Raw genomic sequence first — 18,877 nt, 5'->3', positions numbered from 1 at the left:
CTCCATTTTTGGAAATATTTAAACGGAGAGATCCCGAGAAAACTGAAAATCTAAGGTTTAACACAGTGATACATGACCAAGCAGTTGGCACTTGATATTTTCTATTCTCAAGAAAAAATAAGATTGGTCCTCAAGAAGTGAAATTGATATCAGCTCCAACATGATTCAGTACAGCCAAGTATGTAATGAGTTGATTTTTAACTTACACATTTGTCAGTATCATACAAAAACACAGATTCAAATTGTTCTACTGCTGTTGGTCAAGGTTAGACGGTCTGCTGGGGCCTATTCTCCTGAGACAATCGTCATCTCCAAGCTACCCCAATATCTAAAACAAAGAAACCTCATTTTCAGCATTTCATCCTACTGCCATATTGTCGGCCTTATACCCTGTTCTGATAAACACTTGAATCAATTCCCTCTATCAGTACGCAGAGCACAAACGGTGTAAGGCACAGCTGCAACCACACCAGCACAAACAGATATTCTTTTTACTATTCAGACTGTGATTGGTTTGTCCATCACGCTCCCACGCTGCAGACAGAGTGCAAATAATAAAGGTTTTCTGTGACAGAAAATCAATACTTTCAAACATTGCATGTTGTAGCCTGATAAAACCTCAACCAGCAGAAACTACCAAACAATCCTGAAAAATTACCACCAACAGCGTGTGGTTAAACACAAATTTTCTTGAATTATAGGGATAACAGCAGTCGCGCTGAGCTTCTATCTATTTCTGTTTCTCTATAGTAACCTGCTCAGTCAACCCTATCTCTTACTTAGTTTGCCAGCAGACAATGCATTGTGCAAACTCATGGGGTGGAAGACAACATAATTTGAGTCATTTTCATTGAGAAATCATCTCCTCTTGGACATAGTCAACACTTTCCTGCAGACAGACAAGAATGAAATCTTTGTTTGTATGAGCCACTGGATTTGTCTGGACCAAAGCTTGCAGTGGTTTTTCTCTCCCCAACATCTCCTATTCTTCAGTACATCTCAAGTCTGTCTAGACGTGGTTGCCTTTGATGTAGGGAAATCACCCTTTTGCCCTAAATGTATTCGAGCCATATGAGACTGCCAGAAACAGCTCAGACAGCCTGTTACTTAAAACTGTGGGTAGACTTTAGGCGCACCACAGTCTCTGGTGGGTTGTATGTGTGAAGTCGTGAAGCTAATTTCATGACTTTTCACTTTCACAGTGGGGAAAAATAAATTAAACTGTTGCTGAATGGTGCCTTTATATTCATGTATGGTCGGAATATTAAGTAAAAACTTTCAGAGGAAGGTTCCCATATAAAGAGGGTCATTACTGCTAATATTGTCAGCCTACATTGTTACCTCATCTTGAGATAAGTCAAAGCTGCCTCTTGGTAAATGTGAATACAACAACGCAGCTTGCTAATCAGGTTTTCACACAGCAACACAAATGCCATGAGGGCTCAGCTGAGTTTACACAGAAACAAATGAGGGAATTAACTTTAGCCAGAGGCAAATCGATGCCTGCCCGATATCTAATCAGGAAAAAGACTGCATTTGTCTCCTGGCCCTACTAGATTTGCTTCATTTTCTTTCATGGTGAAAGTTGGGACTTCATTGTTTTAATCCGTTTGGATTATGTCGGAAATATTGTCAGGACCAGAAATCATCCAGACAAAATACCAACAGGCACAAAACACCATTAATACTAGAAAGTGCAGTCAAAGAGAAATACAGTATTAATCAAAGTACTTCCTTAATTACTGCAATACAAATATATATAACTGACATTCACGACAATCATTTTTTTCAAGACACTTAAATCATTAAATGTCATTGTTTTAATTATAATGTGCTGACATTTATACATAAACAACAGTGTTTTGTGAAACAGCGAAATATGATCCTGCTAATTATATGAAGTATATAAACTAACTATAATATACATCTTAGGGCAGGGCCTAAGGATTCAATACCAGTATTTGCTACATATTTGCTCCACTGCAGATATAGTATTGTAATTGCAAAGTATTATACTATAAATATCTGTCAGCCTCACCTGCTCCTGCCCTAGCTGGTTTTTCCACAGCAGCATGGTGGCTACTGTCCACCTCCTCCTCTCCTACTTCCATCTCTCTCTCCATTAGCTGCTATCTCTCCCTGACCGTCTCCTACTGCTTCAGCTGTCACAGTATGGGATATTCTTTTGATAACACCTCTGGTCCAGACAATCTTTAGGTATTCTTGTTATATCAGAAGAAAGAGAGGTCATTGTGACTTTGACCACCAAAATTTGATCTGTTCAGATTGTTGAAAGTTGAGGAAATTCCTTCAAAATACTATAAACCTTTGTAAGAATGAGACGAGTCCCTGAAATCATAACGATTATTATATTTATATGCAGGAAACACTATCATAATAATATTAGGCTAATAGTAATAATACAGTCTGCTGACTTTCCATAAAATAAGTTAGCATGCTGAACATTATATAAGGAAGAATAATCTTGAGAAACAGTGAGTGAGCCCAAGCAGTTCCCAGAAATCCTTGAGACAGTGATTCCCCCCAGGAAACTGATTACTGTAAGCTGCGAAAAGTCTTGAGTCTGGCGTCTGATTTGCACCACTACGTTTTTCCTCAGACATTAGTCCCTCATTGTGACCCAAGCCAACGGCATATCTCCGTTTTTTTATGCACTTACTGTACTCAATGTACTTTTTCCAAGACCTTCCAAGGTCCTGCTTGGATTAATTACTGCAAAGAAAGAAACGATTTGTTGAGTACCAGCTGGCCTGAATCAGGCAAACTACCATTCTACCCCATCTTGTTATGTAATCATTGGTATGGCAAAATTGTTTTGTTTTTATGCTGATGTCACTACTGATACTTGGAATTTAAAACACGTTCCCTCCCTTCACTTGCCATTATGTTGACACTGGTCTGCACTTCCAAGAAACTCCAAGAAGCTCAACATGGTATCTTCAGAGGGGCTGACACTCCTCCTTCTTCTCCTCGTAGTAATCCTTAAAGAGGAACTATGTAAATCCAGTCGCTTTTCCATTGTTTTGCTAACCCCTGTCCTGGCCATGTGCATTTGTTTTAGGGCTGACCCGATTATCATATTTTCATAATCGAAGCTTCGTGGACATAAAATCGATTTTAATCGAAGGCGCGATCGTACCGGAAATAATGAAAGTGATGGCAAACAAACACTGCATATCTCCAAAATCAGGCAGGTTTCCAGGATGCCAAGTCGCCTACTCGTTTTAATGTAACAATTGCCGATGAGAACCGGTGTCAAAAAGGAAAAAAGGAAGAAAAAAAAACAATCGATCACGGACTTCATGATCGATTACCATGGCAACGAACGAAGCTTCGATTTTTTTGGGTCAGCCCTAATTTGTTTACAACAAAGCTGGTGAGAAATGAATCAATATAATTACAGTATATACGATGTTACATTGTGTAGTTTAATTTGTCATAGACAAGAGATTCCGGGTTACAGGGTACGTTTGTACCGCGGTGCGCAGACGAGAGCTGGACACCGGGGTGGCGGCCCCAATCTTGCAAGGTTGGTTTTCAGCCAAGGGACATAATAAGTAACATGCACGTGGAAGGCAGAGAACCTCCATTCTCCCTCATAACAATTACTCCAAAACTGTTTAATTAAGGTAAAAATGTAGCATAGTTAAACTATAAATCCTGCATAGTTCCTCTTTAAATTAAAGCAGAAGTAAGCGATCCGGTCGTTTTGGCTAACTTCTTGTCAGCCGATGGAGTTAGCAGTCCCCGCCCTCGTCATGGATCTATTGGTCCTCGTCCCTACGTCACCACATTCACACACATCCCTTGGCTGCACACACAGAGAGGACCGCCCCTTTATGCCGTTCTCTCTCCTCATTGGATAAAGGTTGTAGGATACAAGGAAGGTTTTCTCCTCGGCTTACAGCAGAGCAGAGTGACTGACAGACCCGTGTTTCGGACCGAACACTCTATGTAAGTGATTGCCGTTGGAAGATATAACTATTTAAGACTTATATTAACACAAACATTCCGCTTACTTCTGCTTTCACATAACTACAGTACAGTTCACTTAACAGCCACCAGTGAGTCTAAGTTAGATACTGAACCTTAAGGTGCAAAATAATATGGAAGATGTGAGCACAATATGGGGTTATTGTGTGGTATTATTGGATGAAATGGGATTGAAATAAGATTCTCCTCAGTGGAGGCATGTGAGTCAACATGCATTAAAACAGTTTGGATGATTGAGTGTGGTCTGAACAATATCAATCTTATAGAGCCTCAATATTACAGCTCACACACTAAGGGAAGGAAGTACAGTGTCAAAACTGAACACTAAAGGTATGTTGGAGGGCAGGAAGCAGATCTTTCCGAGCAATGTCAACACTAAAGTGTGCGTGTGTGGTGTGCAGGACAGGACTTGGTTGGCTTCCATGCAGGCTGAGTTATATTTTACCATTTCAATCCTTTTTACAACAGGATGCTCGGTTGTCAGCATGCATTTACATACATTTGCATTAAATATATTTCATCCTTCCGGAAATATGATATATTACTACTACTGTTGCCCTTTTTTGACATGTACAGAGTGTATGGATTGTAATGGAGGTACGGGTGACATTTAGCATGACAAATATGTGTCACTCACATCATGCCAGGTTTGAAATTGTATAAAACCTCAAGTTCGAATTCTGGTTATTACAACACTACACTGTGTTATATGCTTATTCCATGCCAACTTATCTCAGTTAATATCATGGATTGAGTTGAAATTTAAAACATCCAAGAAACTCCAAGGGAAATTCCCTACATTTACATAGTCCTGTCTTCTTGAATGTTTCACTGTAATCAATTTCATAAATATTTCTTTAAAACCCAGACAAGGAATCTTAAATTTCTTTTACTAGTCTTCTTATGTGCAATCAAATATTGATTATGTGTTGCATGAATATAGTTCAGTGGTTTGTGATGTTGTACTGTGGGCCAGGACAAAATACCAGTTCTTTAACTCAATACAAACACACCATTTTGCAATTCTAAAATTTTCTGGACTAATTCCTGACATCATAGTAGCATTAGTAACAATAAGGCAAGTATGGGCTAATACAACCTGAAACAGGTTTTCGGAGGATTATTGCTAAATGGATTGCAACATCCTGAGAGGTATACAAAAGAGCCAATCATGTCGTTTAATCTTTTATGCGTGAGTGAAATTATAAAACTGTTGGAAAGTACCAACAGTCACGATCATACTTTTGAGAAAATCAAATACAGTGAAAAGTTCTGAATTTTGTTTGCGTGAGTGGGCATGAAATGACCTGTATGCTAAGGTTTCCTTGTGGTTTTATTTCCTTTTTTTCCAACAGATTTTATTGATCATTTCCATTTACAAACAGAAGGCTTTAGAATAGAGAGTGATGCAGTGACTCAAGTTAAACTGTACGTAGGATGGTTGTTATAAAAACAAAAATATAGCTAGAAAAACCAGCATTCTCTTCCATGGACTGGACTGAGCATCACTGGCTAATAGAGAGCCCTGGGAAAAAGCCTGACAAATTATATCGGTAATACTCGGTTTTGGTCTGGAAGGAACTTAATGCATGTTTGTGCCAGCACTGCCAGGCATACAAAACTCAGGCGAAAACTATTTTAGACCTGCGTCATGGGAATAAGATTCCCGACACTATCTAAACTATCACAAGAAAAGTCTTAAAAAGCACATTGTTGATATAAGTGTCAGCCAAGTTGGACCATAGACATACATCTATTCTGCTGAAAACACTGATGCTGCTGAATGTTTTGACATTAATTCAACCATATTTGGCAATTTATGCAAACATGCGATTCCTTCGTAGTAATATCTCTTATCTAAATTGTTTGTGGTGGCATAATTTCTTGTTTTAAAACAAACAAGAACGTAATTTCAAACAATTAGTTGAGTAATAAGGCAATCAAGTGGAAAAACTATTTTGATAAACAGTTAATAGCTTAGTTAAGTGCTTACATGTGGGTTTTGGACTTTTGGTCAGTAAACCTGCAAGGTAGCTGCCAAGCTCCAGATGACTGGCACTGGCTTAAAGCAGTTCAGACCAATAAACATCCTGTGCAGGAAAGAAATACTAATGTATTTCTTGAGTGAAAGACGAGTAAAGACCAGCAGAAGGCCTTTTCTCAATGGATGGATACCAACTGGCTCCACTGGTGATGAAAATTAGAAGAATGCAGCATTTGATTGGTTGCGAGGCCTTGACAGACACATGGTCCAACCAATCACCTGCCAAGTACATTTTGAAATCAGCGGTTTTCCAAACAGTTTCTGACAAAACCTTCCCAGATGGTTCTGTGTAAGAAACCATCTGGCATGTCAGGTTAGTTGGTTGGCCAATAGAAAGAATTGGAATAAATCAACATGGGCTATGGAAAATGGTTTAAGACTTCATCAGACATTTTAAAGATTAATCAGAAAAAATAATCAACAAAGAATCAAAAAATGTAAATGTTACTTGCCACTCTATACTTAAAGAATCCAATTTTCATCATGATAGGACACAATATCTAAACACATCAGCAAAGTTATTTCATTAAAATGTGAAGCTCTTAGTGGTAGGCCTACTACTTGCTTTGATGGTGGGGCTCAATTCTCTGCTTTCAGTGGTTTTCCATTCCAATCCAAGCAAAGCTTGTAATGTAATGAAGTAAGTTCTAAGGTGAACCAGCATGTTAGGTGTTGTTATCGCAATGCACTGGCCCCAGTCCCTGGGGATGCCACTGAATGACCGCTGAGTGGTCATTCAGTGGCATCCAAATATCCAGTGATGATATCTAAATGTAATCAGTGAGTAAATGAAAAAGACTAAACCACTGTGTGAGAAGGATTCACAAACCTGCATAGGGATGGCTCTACAGTGACAGGGTAACACTATGGAGAGATAAAACCTCCTTTATCTTTAACATTTAACAGCTAAGACATTTTCAATTCTTACATCATTTTGTAAAAACTGAGTTCCTCCAGTAAAAGGTCACCAAGGAGTCAGCTAACTAGATGCTGGTGTTGAAAATGTTAGACGTGATGTATGAGTGCTGCAGCAGAGAAGTGAAAGGTGACTTTGTCCAAATGGCAAGGGTGAAATGTGAAAGCATTAAAAAAAAAGTTCCATGGACTCACAGACGCAGCCAAAACAACCACAATGCTCCACTGTGAGAATGAGCACATACAGCGTCCAAACAACCAGTCTCCACAGCATAGCTCACCAAACAGCTGACCAGCACAGCCTGGCATATTCCAGGCGTGAGTGACACCCCTATGCCCCAGACAGAGCAATTAGTAAACAATTATGCATCAGTGAAATGAAACAAAAATGAAACTTTTACTTACTGAATTCAGATATGTGGAGTTCACTGTGTTCCTGAGCTCAAATGAAGAAGACGTCGATACTCCCGCTGCCACAACCTGATTTTCCAAATCTCCTACAGAGTCCTCTAAGTCAACCTGCCCATAGAAAATTAAAGCACATGTTTTATGAGTAGGCAGCCCCTAAAAGTCAAAGATTTTTTTTTTTAACAATGCAAGTAAGTCTTACTTAAGACAACAGCATGCTCTACAACATTACAACATGAAGTAAAGAGGTTGTAAAACTTAATGAATCCCAAATGAGATTTTGGTGGTGACAGCTTGAATTGCCTGAGGGAAATTACTTGCCAAATATACACAGAAATTGTCCACAGTGCCTCCCACCCCCACCCCCACTTAACAGTGGAATTGCTTTTCTGTCTTCCCCAGATATAATCAATGAGTTGAGCAGCATTTTACTACCATAAAGAGACAAAGTCTGAAGAGCAGCATATGGTCTTGGCTTCTCTAATCTTGTCCACTGGAAATAAACAGAAGCACAGCTGCTGTGGGGTCATTATTAAAGTCTATGGGTGACCCACTGTCACAGCAGACAGTAGGAAATTAAAAGCAAAGATGCCAGGAAGAAAGCCATCCTCAGTGACAGAACAACATTGCTGGTGCGCAGTAATCCTGAGAGACAAAGCAGGAGTCAGCACAGAAAGATGCAACTAAATATAGCTTGCCACCATTTTGCTTGGGTAAAATGATTACTTGTTGCCATTAATCCCACATCCAGTGCTATGAATGCAAAAAAAGAAGTACAATTTACTATAAGAAACGTATAACTAACAAGAAAGTCTTGAGGCAATCCCATCTGTCAGAGACAAGAGCCTCAAACAGATACATGTGCCTACTACACTAAACTATAAATAATCTTTAAAACAGTTTGTTGTAGCTTTGGTGGACTGGGTTGTGAACACAAGTGTTAATTAATCACTGAGAGGTTAAAGCTTAAAAAAAAAGAAAAAAAAGGGGGTCACCATCTGCTTTCACTACCCAGCATGCAGCAGGCCAAGAGTGTGTGATGGACCTGTGGGAATGCCCAAGGCTGTTCCCAGTGCTACTGCCTGCCTCAGTGCCTCGTCAAAAATCTACACAGAGACGCAAACCCATCTACACATGCTACTGCTTAACTCTCCACGGATCATTTCAGCCTCACAGCCCTGCTCTGGTGAGACCAGTCAAACTCTCTATCCAGTCTGGTGGAGTGCACGAGGGCGCCGATTCAGAAGTTGCAAAGAAGAAAAACATCTGCATTATTCATTAGGTTTCATAGTAAATATGGTAAAATATTTCCACCAACACCAAAAGGTCATATCATGCGAGGTCATGATATAATGTGATATTTGTAGCATTTAAACAGGTGTAAAGTACATTTACATGGCAATGTGTATCTTTCCATGTGACATTATGTGATGTGCGGTTGTTCTGCATAAGAGCCATTAGTGACAACGAGGTTGCAACAATAGCTAAAAGAGTCTTTGAGGGTTGGCTGAGGTGACAATGCCCTGCAGTCACAAGCGTTCCTGGAAAAGGAAAACTGTCTAAAAGGTCAACATCCAGGCCAGATCTGACCTATTTCCTAGAGCCCCTTCTGCATTCAGACACTTAAGCACAACTATGTTAACGGTAAAAACACCTAATGCATTTACAATGCTTTCCATGGGTGAAAGGACAGAGGTGGTGTTGAACACCTACCTCAGCCAGAAAAACTGCTGATGGCTACATCAGCCCAGCCACAGAAGCTTCAACAGACACCCACTGCCCACTCCACATCAATTTTATTTACTTTCCACCAAGCTGACATTTTTGTCACCATGGACACCAAGAACAGAGAATGAAGCCCCATATCATCTTTTTTTTTTTTTTTTCACTAGCGAAGCCTGGATGATATGTTGATTCCTGACCACAAAGTGATTATAGAACAACTGTGCTACTGCTGCCATGGAAATAAAGCATGAGTCATGACAAAGGCAAATCAAATTAACACTTTAGAAGGCTTTGTGCTGAGGGGTAAAATCCCTCATTTGTCTCCCCAACCCGTCACAGATACAAGGAATGAGTTAGCCACCATGCTGCTTCCCTCATGTTATTGCATCCAGTTTGTCTTCAGCCAGCAACCGTGGGTTAGGCTGTGTTGACTGTTGAAATGCCTGTACCATTACAAACGTGGGCATGTTCATGCACATTAGGCAGTGGAGTCATTTTGAAGGAAAAAGTCAAGTGTTTGTTGTTTCCCTTCTCCACCTGAAGGACTCAACACACTCAGCTGCTGGATGTTGGAAAAGTCAGTTAAGCTCAAGTTGAAGTCAACAGGACTTTCTGCTATACGCTAAGCTATAGCTCTGTGCACCACACCGACTGGATGACTGTTCGTTTGGAGACTGCAGCAGCATTGCTGAGCTGCACTTGGGACAAGTCTTAACACATCAAATACTAACCTCAACTGTGATAAACAGACTCTCCTTCAGAGTGATCCACTTCTCCTGAGAAAGGCATATCTATTCTGCACCTGCCGTCAAACTCATTTGATAATTAATCTTACTTCAATTTCAAGGGAAATGTTCTGTATAACGCTTGTTTTATATAAGAATTGCATTACCATATTTAGGTGTATGTCTGTCCTCCTGCTTCTGATACACCCAGCTGGTACACAAAGGCATTTGTTCTAATGAAATATCTTCAGTTTCTGACCCAACTGGACATTTTCCATCACCCAAATATTCAGATCTCAATGTGTTTTGGATCACTCACTGCCCTGCCACACAGGTTAATCTCCTTTTACTTATGAGTGGAGTTAATTCAATTGTAGGCTAATACGAATGACCTCTGTCATTAAAAAATAATCTTTTTCAACATTTTTAACCTTTATTTATTTTCTTTACAACAATGTGTTTTGTTTTTGCTTGATCAAACAGGGACAGATCATGAAACAGCTCTTTCATGTAAAAAAAAAAAAAAAAAAAAAAAAAAAAAATGGCAGCACAATTTGTCAGAGGGCATTTAGCTGGGAAACCAAAATAATTAGTTATCAACTAACGTTAACCTTTGGCTGTTAAATAACTTCACAGCTGTCCTAAGTAGGTGGGGTGGAGCAGCTCAGCCATTATAAAGTTATGGAGCAACACTATAGAAAAATAATAATATATGAATTTGAACTCCCACTGACGTGTTTTCCTTCATACAACTGTTACAGTGGAAAATTAATGTTTGTTTTCTTTGGCGGTTTATTTAACAGAGTTGTCCACAACTTATTCCCCAGCTTTAAAAAAAAAAATAAAAAATAAAAAATGATACCCACTTCCAACAAACTACTACTTCGACAAAACAACTTTAGGCAGAAATTACAAAATAAAAAGACGTGCAGAAATAGTCGACAGGCTTTTCCAGACGAGCAACGCGAAATAGACTTTAGCTGTAGTAGCACTTACTTGCTGTTAACTCCACAAGTCGTGGACAGATACGGTTACAGACAGCTTGAAGCATCTTAAAGTAAGGGGAAAGAAACACTACAATGCGTGAGGAAGATATGAGAAGAGTTACTTACAGTGTGGAGCGTAGTGTGGTCTAAGTACAGAGGGGTTAGCCGTCAGTGCGCTGGTTGAGCAGGGAGGACAGTGTGGTGGTTCATCGCACCGCTCTGCGCTTTCACAGAGCCCGGAGCAGCTCACAATCCAAGGGATCTGCCGATTACCGTAATAACCGGCGCTCACAATAAAAGCGCACACGTGATTTTTACCACCGTAATATGTAGACTAGAGTCGCCACGACCCAGTGGCTTTGGGCTTGAAAATTTAGTTCAGCTTTGGTCACCAACCCGTGTATTAGTAGTACACGTGTACTGTACCTATTACACCTAATCAATAATTATTTTTATTATAGGGATTTCACAGCGTTTCAGACAGGTCTCCTCATGAATGTTAGGCTACTGTGTTTTTTTATACTGTCGAACTGCTCTTGTCTGACAAAATCATAAATGTAGCCCACCTTCCTTTGGCTATTCTCCTGTCACTATTATAGGCTATTGTCTCCGTAGGCAACATGGTGTTCCTGTCCTCTCTTTGTCTCCACTGGTGTGACAACTTCCTCCTCTAACCAAATCAGCTACAGCTATCTTTAATTTCACCAGAAGTGGCAAAACCTGCTTGATGACACTGAATAGCAAACATGTATGTGAAGTTTTTTCTGAGAATGGCATAGCCTACTGTTTTGAGAAAATTAGCTGTAGATTTAAGAATTGATCACACCAGTTTGAGAACCATGATTTTTGTTTGTGTCAACGCAGCAGAGGAAAAACTGGAAAATTCACTGCAAACATCAACCTCACAATCACTGAGTAATTTGATTTTTAATCTTCAGTAGGCCACATTAACTCTATAATGTCTTGAATAGGTTACTCCCAAGCCAATTGTGATGCAATACATCCTGCACATTTGTGCCTATAAAATATTATGTAATTCCAATAAAGTACTCTGCCATACCAACAGAGTAATACTGTACTAAAATACTATATTACCTTTTCAAAGAAGAAATAGCCTACACCATTCATAAATAAATAAAACAAGTGCCTGTCCAGTATTTCTTGGTATTGCAGTTTAACGGCCTTATATTTCCTCATTGTGTCTTTGGAGTGTATAAAGGCAGGGTTATGTGTCTTTAATTGCCTTTGTAACAGCATCAAGGATGTTCACACAGGTGCTAATAAAACAACTTTGAACAGAAGTGCTGAATTAGTGGCAGACAGGATCTCTGGGGATTTACTGGCAGCAGAAACAGAATGAAAGGTGTGAGGGGGGAGCAGTACAGAGGCTGGCAGTAGGATTGAGTAGCACACAATTTTATCGAACATCTTATCTTACACACAATTTTGCACATTTTTCTAGCAGTGTACAAGTTACTGTACATTTAATACAGAACTGGAGGTGCAACAAATCACATTGTATCCTGTTCTGTGTAACCTCTATCAATCTATTTTGATGGCATATAAAAAGTAAAAAAAAAAAAAAAAAAAAAACATCAGCAATACAATGAAAACAGGTGACGGGTTTAAATCAGTCAAGCCATGAAGCTGTGGAAAATAACTGAAGACACAAGTTCAGTTTCACATCAAATTAGTGAAGATTCAGAGTAGAAACAGGTCACAGATATACACCAATCACCTACAGCAATAAAACCAGTCACCCGTTTTATTGTTATGGCTGATTGGTGTATGATACTGCAAAAAGAAAAAAGTTAAACCTAGGATAATGATTGAATAAAATATAATATAATGACATTGATAACATTTTACACAACAAATCCAACTGTCAGCCAGTGGAGGCACATCATCACAACACACTCAATAGTTAACATATTGAATCTTTTGTATTAGTATTTGGTCTGGACACCACCACCACTACTACTATAATAAAAGCTATACTCTGACAATTAAGGATGTGCTCAGTAATTTGACCAAAGTAAATCAAGATTCCCATTGAAAGGGGGAAGACTTACAAAACAGACTCAACTGGTTGATAGGTGAGATGTGATATTAATAAGTATTCATAATACAGGCAAATTCAAGGCAAATTTGAATTAAGGATCCCAGTAGTGACATCAAAAGGATAATAGAGAAGAGTCAGTGATCATATTTCAGTGGCATTTTCGCCCACCTGTATGACGTCCACCCTTCAGTGGCATATCAGGGTATTGCACATTCAAGGGAAACAGTGACATTTTAGAGGGACAGATTATGGCAGAAGGTGGATGTTACAGGTGACTGACAGCCAGAGGTAGTTTGTAAGAGATAGGAAGGGCAGGGGGTTGAGTGCACTGCTGTGAGAACATGGGGAGAGAGAAGTCATGGTTTGTATGGAGAGATATGAGAAGTTGAAACATGAAGCTTCCCTCTTTATTCTTTTTATTGTGGCATTTTTCAACACATACCATTTTTAGCCTGAAGGCAGAGGAACTCAAACATGTGCTGTATGAGATGTGAGCAATGAACGAGAAAATATGGGCTCTGAGAAAGGGGCTGCTATGTGGGAGGCATATGCGCTTTGTCTTCACCCACACTGGAACCTGTCAAACAAACAACACTCTTCTTCCGCCCCCAACCCGCAACGGCCAATCAGGTTTCGAATCGCATCACTCAATTTCCTTGCCTGTTTCTGAAATAAGATTGTCTGGAACAAGGTGTTTGAAAATTGTGGATGCGGGAGGGAGATATTACAGAAAAACCCATCATGCTAGTCATGGTTGATTGATTGGTCAAGATATTGCAGTAAGTCAGAAGAAGTTAACAACAATCCTTCATTATTCCAAATAGCTTCTAAAATAGCTCCAGATGACAACAAAATTTGGTTCCTTGGTCAACATCAACCACAAAGGCTGGGATACAAATTATTTTTGTCTTGTTGCATTCAAGAATAAAGATCCTTAACCACAAAGAAAAACCAAGAATACAGCTTAAGAACAGTCTCAGATTACAGTAACAGTTGTAGACACCTCAGTGGACCTTGGTGACACCAAGGTTGTGTTATCAGCTCACTCACAAGTTACAGACATCCTACGTCTTCAGCTAATCATGTTAGACAGCCCTCCAGGAATAAGTATTAAATTCCCCCGCTGTGTCTCATCTCACTTCACATCACAGGAATTCAGGGTGTTTTAAAGGCATGATATAGTATCTCTCGTGTATGGTAATCATGTATTAAGAGCCCCAAAATCTTATCCTCTTAATCCTCCTTTGCCTCAGGACAGTAGGATATGCTGTTAAAGAGCAAGATTGTGCTATTTGATTCATTTACAGGAATGGATTATTACGGCGTGTTGCCAGCGAGCTGAGAAAACTGAAACCAGCACAACAGGAAGACTGGGGGAAATTGATCAGGATGGTGACTTCCTGGAAAAGAGCAAGAATCAGCCAATACTGCCCACAGCCAATACAGCCAGGTGAAAGGATATGATGAGGCAGACACTATAAAACAGGAAGTTGAGGGGTGTTGGCCGTCATGGCTGGGATATTGACTCAAGTGGACAAACACTGTCCAATACAGTTGTCATCCATTAAGTTTACTGTATCCCCATACAGTAAACACGTGGCCTGGAGGCCATCCCTTCTGTCACATGTTTAACACAGCCAGCTGGAGTGAGGTGGGGTGGTGGGTCCATGATGAGCAGCAGTCAGCTGCAACTAGTTGTTTATTTATCTGTGAGAATCTCCCATGAAGCTCAGCTTTAGCCCAACAGTTGCTCAAAAGGAAAGAGGCAAAGGTCAAGTATTATTGCAGCCCCCCTCTCCCCTCTACTCTGTCTGTGAGCAGGCTTGTTGATCTGGGCTCCACCATACTCGACAAACGCACAGCAAGTTAATCATTTCCTTGGCTCATCCTTTACTTTCAGATTAATCATTATTTTCTCTATCCGACCCTGCGGAGAATTAGAAAACCCACTAATCCAATAATAATCAGGACATAAACTGAATTACCTTTCCAGTGAATAACCTCCACAAAAAGCAAATGAAGTGAGATGAGAAAACAGGAGAAAAGCAACGTCTGCATAATACACAATCAAGGCGTTGTCTGTTAGAAATGCACTTGAAATTAAATCTGCACCCATCAACACAGCATACAGACTGCATAATTGGGTATATGCAAAAACATTAAGCAAATGGAAATAGTCTTTTAATATGAAGGAGCTCTTGGCACATTGTGCTGCTACGTGGGATCCAACTAAATATTTAGCACCTAAGCTGCTCTTCTTATGGAAACAATGGTGGTCTTTCTTTCAAATATAATTAAATTTCCTCTTTGCCTCGGCCAAGAGCTATTTTGAGAACCTGGCTCTTATTTGTTCCAAGCAGGAGAAAATTATTAACCCAAACACAGGCTTAATTCAGATTTGAGGGCATTTTGCCCCCCAGCTTTGACAACAGAGGCTGAGTGGTTGATTCAAAAGGAGTGAAACAAAAATGTTTCACCAGCTGAATAATAATAGTAACACTACTACTACCAATAATAATGATGATGCTAATAAAAATAATAATAAGCAGAGATAGACATTTTAATTTAAGAAGCCACATGTTTCCAATAGAAGAAATGCTAATTAAAAACAGATTAATTCAAATTAATTCTAGTTTAAAATCAAAAGAGGCGTTGGCTGTGCCATCAGCTGACTGCATGCACAAACAAGACCAATGCTTGGAAAACACCATCCGTGTTCAGACTAATAAATACAAGTGTCATTGATCAAATCCACTCCCATACCACCCACATCTGCCTGGTGTGTATTACTGCAGATGCATAAATCCAAACCTTTACAGCATTTCCCTCAGGATCATCACACACAAACTGTCTCTACAATCATATGGTTTCCTGCAAGTGCTGCGTAAGCTATTTACATATTTCACCATTAAGGAAGAAAACTGATTAGAGGAAGAGATGAATGACTTCAGCCAGTATGGGCTAGCCTCTCCTCTATCACACTGAGGTAACACAAAGAAACATGGTGCACTGACTCTTAAAACACATTTGCTGTAAATATTCAAAACACAATGGAAGTGTTTTCAGGTGACAGATTCAGTAAAAAGCTCATCTTAGACTATATAATCAGACTTCACCATGGTCAAATGACCACCAGGAAACTTGTCGACTGTGTCAGATCTGTCAGTGTGATGAATCCCTGACAACCTCTGGAGTCTCATTTACTGTAACCACCACCGACCTGCCTTAAAGCAGTACTAAAGAATTTTCAGTTTTGGTTGAGTTTGGCGGCGCCTGTGGACCAAAGCGGTAGTGTTTTGCCTGAAGGAAGACTCCATTTCCCATGAACACTAGCGTGAAGCCCTGTAAATATCCTGCATTACTGTAAAATTAACAGAAGACATCAAAACTAAGTTTCTGTTTCCAGTGGATCATTTCAAAGTGAAAACACAAACATAATCCGTTGCTAAAGTGCCGTTTTGCCTGTTCCCTCCTTGTTGTGACTCGCAAAAGTGAAAGTGAAAGTAAAGTGAGAGCCGGGTTCCTACCATGCTCCTCAAAGCTGCTTAGTGCCAGAGAAAGAGATACAGACCCCCTCAGACCACGACAGAGGTGTCATTCAACTTGTTGTAAGTCGATGTATCATCACAAAAGTTATGAAAATATTTTATGAAGGTTGAAAAGTTACTTAGTGCTGCTTTAAGATGTGAAAGCTTAAAGTTATCACCTCTGGGTCTTTACTGATGAATGTTATGCTGAATATCAAAACATGAAAATGTGTTGAGCTTGTGTTTACCACTCTCTTTATTTCAGTTATCTACCAAAAACCTATCCAAATAACCCACAGTATTTGGAATTGCGGAAGCGGAAGTGCAAAAATACTCTGTTGTTTCCTGGTTCGGGGACTCATTCCTGCAGCACTCTGTTAGTGCCACATAACACATTGCACATAACAATTTATTGTGATATTTACTACATGTCTAGAAAATACCTTTGAGACTCATTATGTAATATGATTCATCCATTGAGAAACAGCTTGAACTGAGGTCCAGAGGGAGATGTATGTGTGCAGCAGAATGTGAAAAATAGATTAGAGAGGAGTCCAGCTCACTGCTCATGATAAAGGAGGAGGATTTAAAGTTCTTGAGCCCAAAACTCTAACAAACTAAGAGATTAAATCTGAGGCTGTGAGTGGGTGAACAAGGTCGTCTTTGTCACCTCAGCAAACACCCGACAGGCCAGAGGCACAGGAAAAACTGAAGTATTAAAAATAAATGAAAGAGAGGGTTTTCGCTGCTTCACCGACACAACTTACAGTAACTCCTCCAGTGTATCACAGTGATGATGAGTCCACATAGCAGTATCTTACTCTCTAATACAGAAAATTGATTACATCACTTGAGTAGAAGTTTGTGCTTGTTTTCTGTGCGTTTTAAGAGAAGTCAAAGCAGAGAGCTCTTTAAATCTGTATCAGGGCCAACTAGTAGCTTGATATCTCGCTGAGACCTCAGCTCAAAAAGTTCTCATGTGAAGGCATATATTGATTTGTCCCGTACCCTGCTGACATGACAGTTGTTGCATTGATGAGAGGAGAGGGAACTGAGAGTGCTGTATCTTTTTTCCCTGGCTGACACTCCTAAAGTCTCTGCTCTTGTCTGGTGAAATTATGACAGCTCCCCAGGGATCCAGAAGGACAGCCGACTTCTCTTACTCTTCACTCTGCTCCCTTCAGTCCTTTATCCATGGATCAGGATATGTTCTCCTCTGGTGCACACTAAAAGCTGAAGGCAAAAAGTCAGTGTGACCAGCTCCTTTAAAATGTTATTGCAGTCATATCCGGAGAATGCTGTCTTGAATGTCACTGGCTCAATCTGTATTTGGAAATAAATCTGAGCTGAAGTAAAACATGAGTGAAATATTTCCCACTTTTTCCCAGTTTAGAGAATTCACAAAAAGAATATACTATCACAAACATTTTTCCCTTGTCTATCAAATCTTTAAAATTACACAGGGAAACTGGCAGTGAGGCTCACCTGTTCAAAAAAAAAATATTATATTGCAATTATAAGCTTTTTTGGATTGAAATATGTTGAAAAGACAATATAGTCCATTATGTAAACTCATGCATTACAGTAAATGTCCTGTCACTCCACCACTGCAATGTCAACTGAAATATTTTAAAATCAAAGACTATCATGGTCCCCAAAGGACGACTGACGTACTGATGCTTCCTGTGGCCTTTCCTGTTGCCCCCCCATCAAAGTTTGTTTATTATGGATCAAATAACTTACATTTATTATGTAAATGTGAAAAACTAATGTCTTCCCATCAGCTTGGTCAGATTGCCAATTGTGTGTATAGTGCACAATAAAAAATCTTAACATTGCTAAAACACAGTAGCAGTCCAATGTTAGCATAATGTAACCTCAGATAAGCTACCCAGGGCTAAACCTAACTAAGAAATGCCAGGAAATAAATCAAATCTTGGACTTCATTATACTGTCATCTCACATTGTGTTTATCCTCACATCTCTGTGATCAACTATTCCGACAACTTGCAGGCGATGAATGTGGGAATCTTTCCCATCTCTATCTATCCCACATGAATTGAATACAGCTAGTTCTTGTTTACTACTGAATACCCAAAAGACAAACTGTAGGTGCTTTATATCTACACTTGACATCATTTTGTTTATTAGGGTTTGTTAGGATATACATCACATATGAACACTCTTCTCAGCCCTGCTTTGTCATTGGTTGCTAATATGAGTGTTGTTTTTTTCTTTTTTGATAAGTGCTATGTGATGTACATTCTTCTTTTCATATCCCACCTAACAGACTAATACTCCTGGTGTTTCGATGGACCATTGCAGTACCACCCACACACTCATATAACAAAGTAGTATAACAAAGAAAAACTTTTCCATGTCTCCAAAGCTACAAAGACAGAAATACATTACTGGTATAAGCCTGATGTCTGATGTTGTGACATTAGCCAGGCCCCTATCCTCTGAAGAGC

At 39.6% G+C, this 18,877-nt stretch overlaps 1 protein-coding gene across 2 annotated transcripts in view; it reads right to left on the bottom strand.

Moving 5' to 3' along the window:
* Positions 1-11,024, bottom strand: part of tp53i11b (tumor protein p53 inducible protein 11b) — a 38,413-nt gene extending 27,389 nt beyond the window's left edge. Inside the window, exon 1 of one of the 2 annotated variants that reach the window (XM_083973229.1) lies at positions 10,944-11,024. The gene's annotated coding sequence lies outside the window, so the exon portion shown is untranslated. Of the gene's footprint in view, positions 1-7,378; positions 7,465-10,943 lie in introns of those variants that run through there. The other variant, XM_083973230.1, reaches the window with a different exon arrangement.
* Positions 11,025-18,877: the final 7,853 nt, after the last annotated feature.

The sequence above is a fragment of the Trachurus trachurus genome (assembly GCF_905171665.1).
Source record: "Trachurus trachurus genome assembly, chromosome: 6".
Taxonomy (NCBI): Eukaryota; Metazoa; Chordata; class Actinopteri; order Carangiformes; family Carangidae; genus Trachurus; species Trachurus trachurus.
The sequence above is the reverse complement of the archived record's forward strand: the minus strand, read 5'-3'. Positions and strand labels throughout refer to the sequence as shown.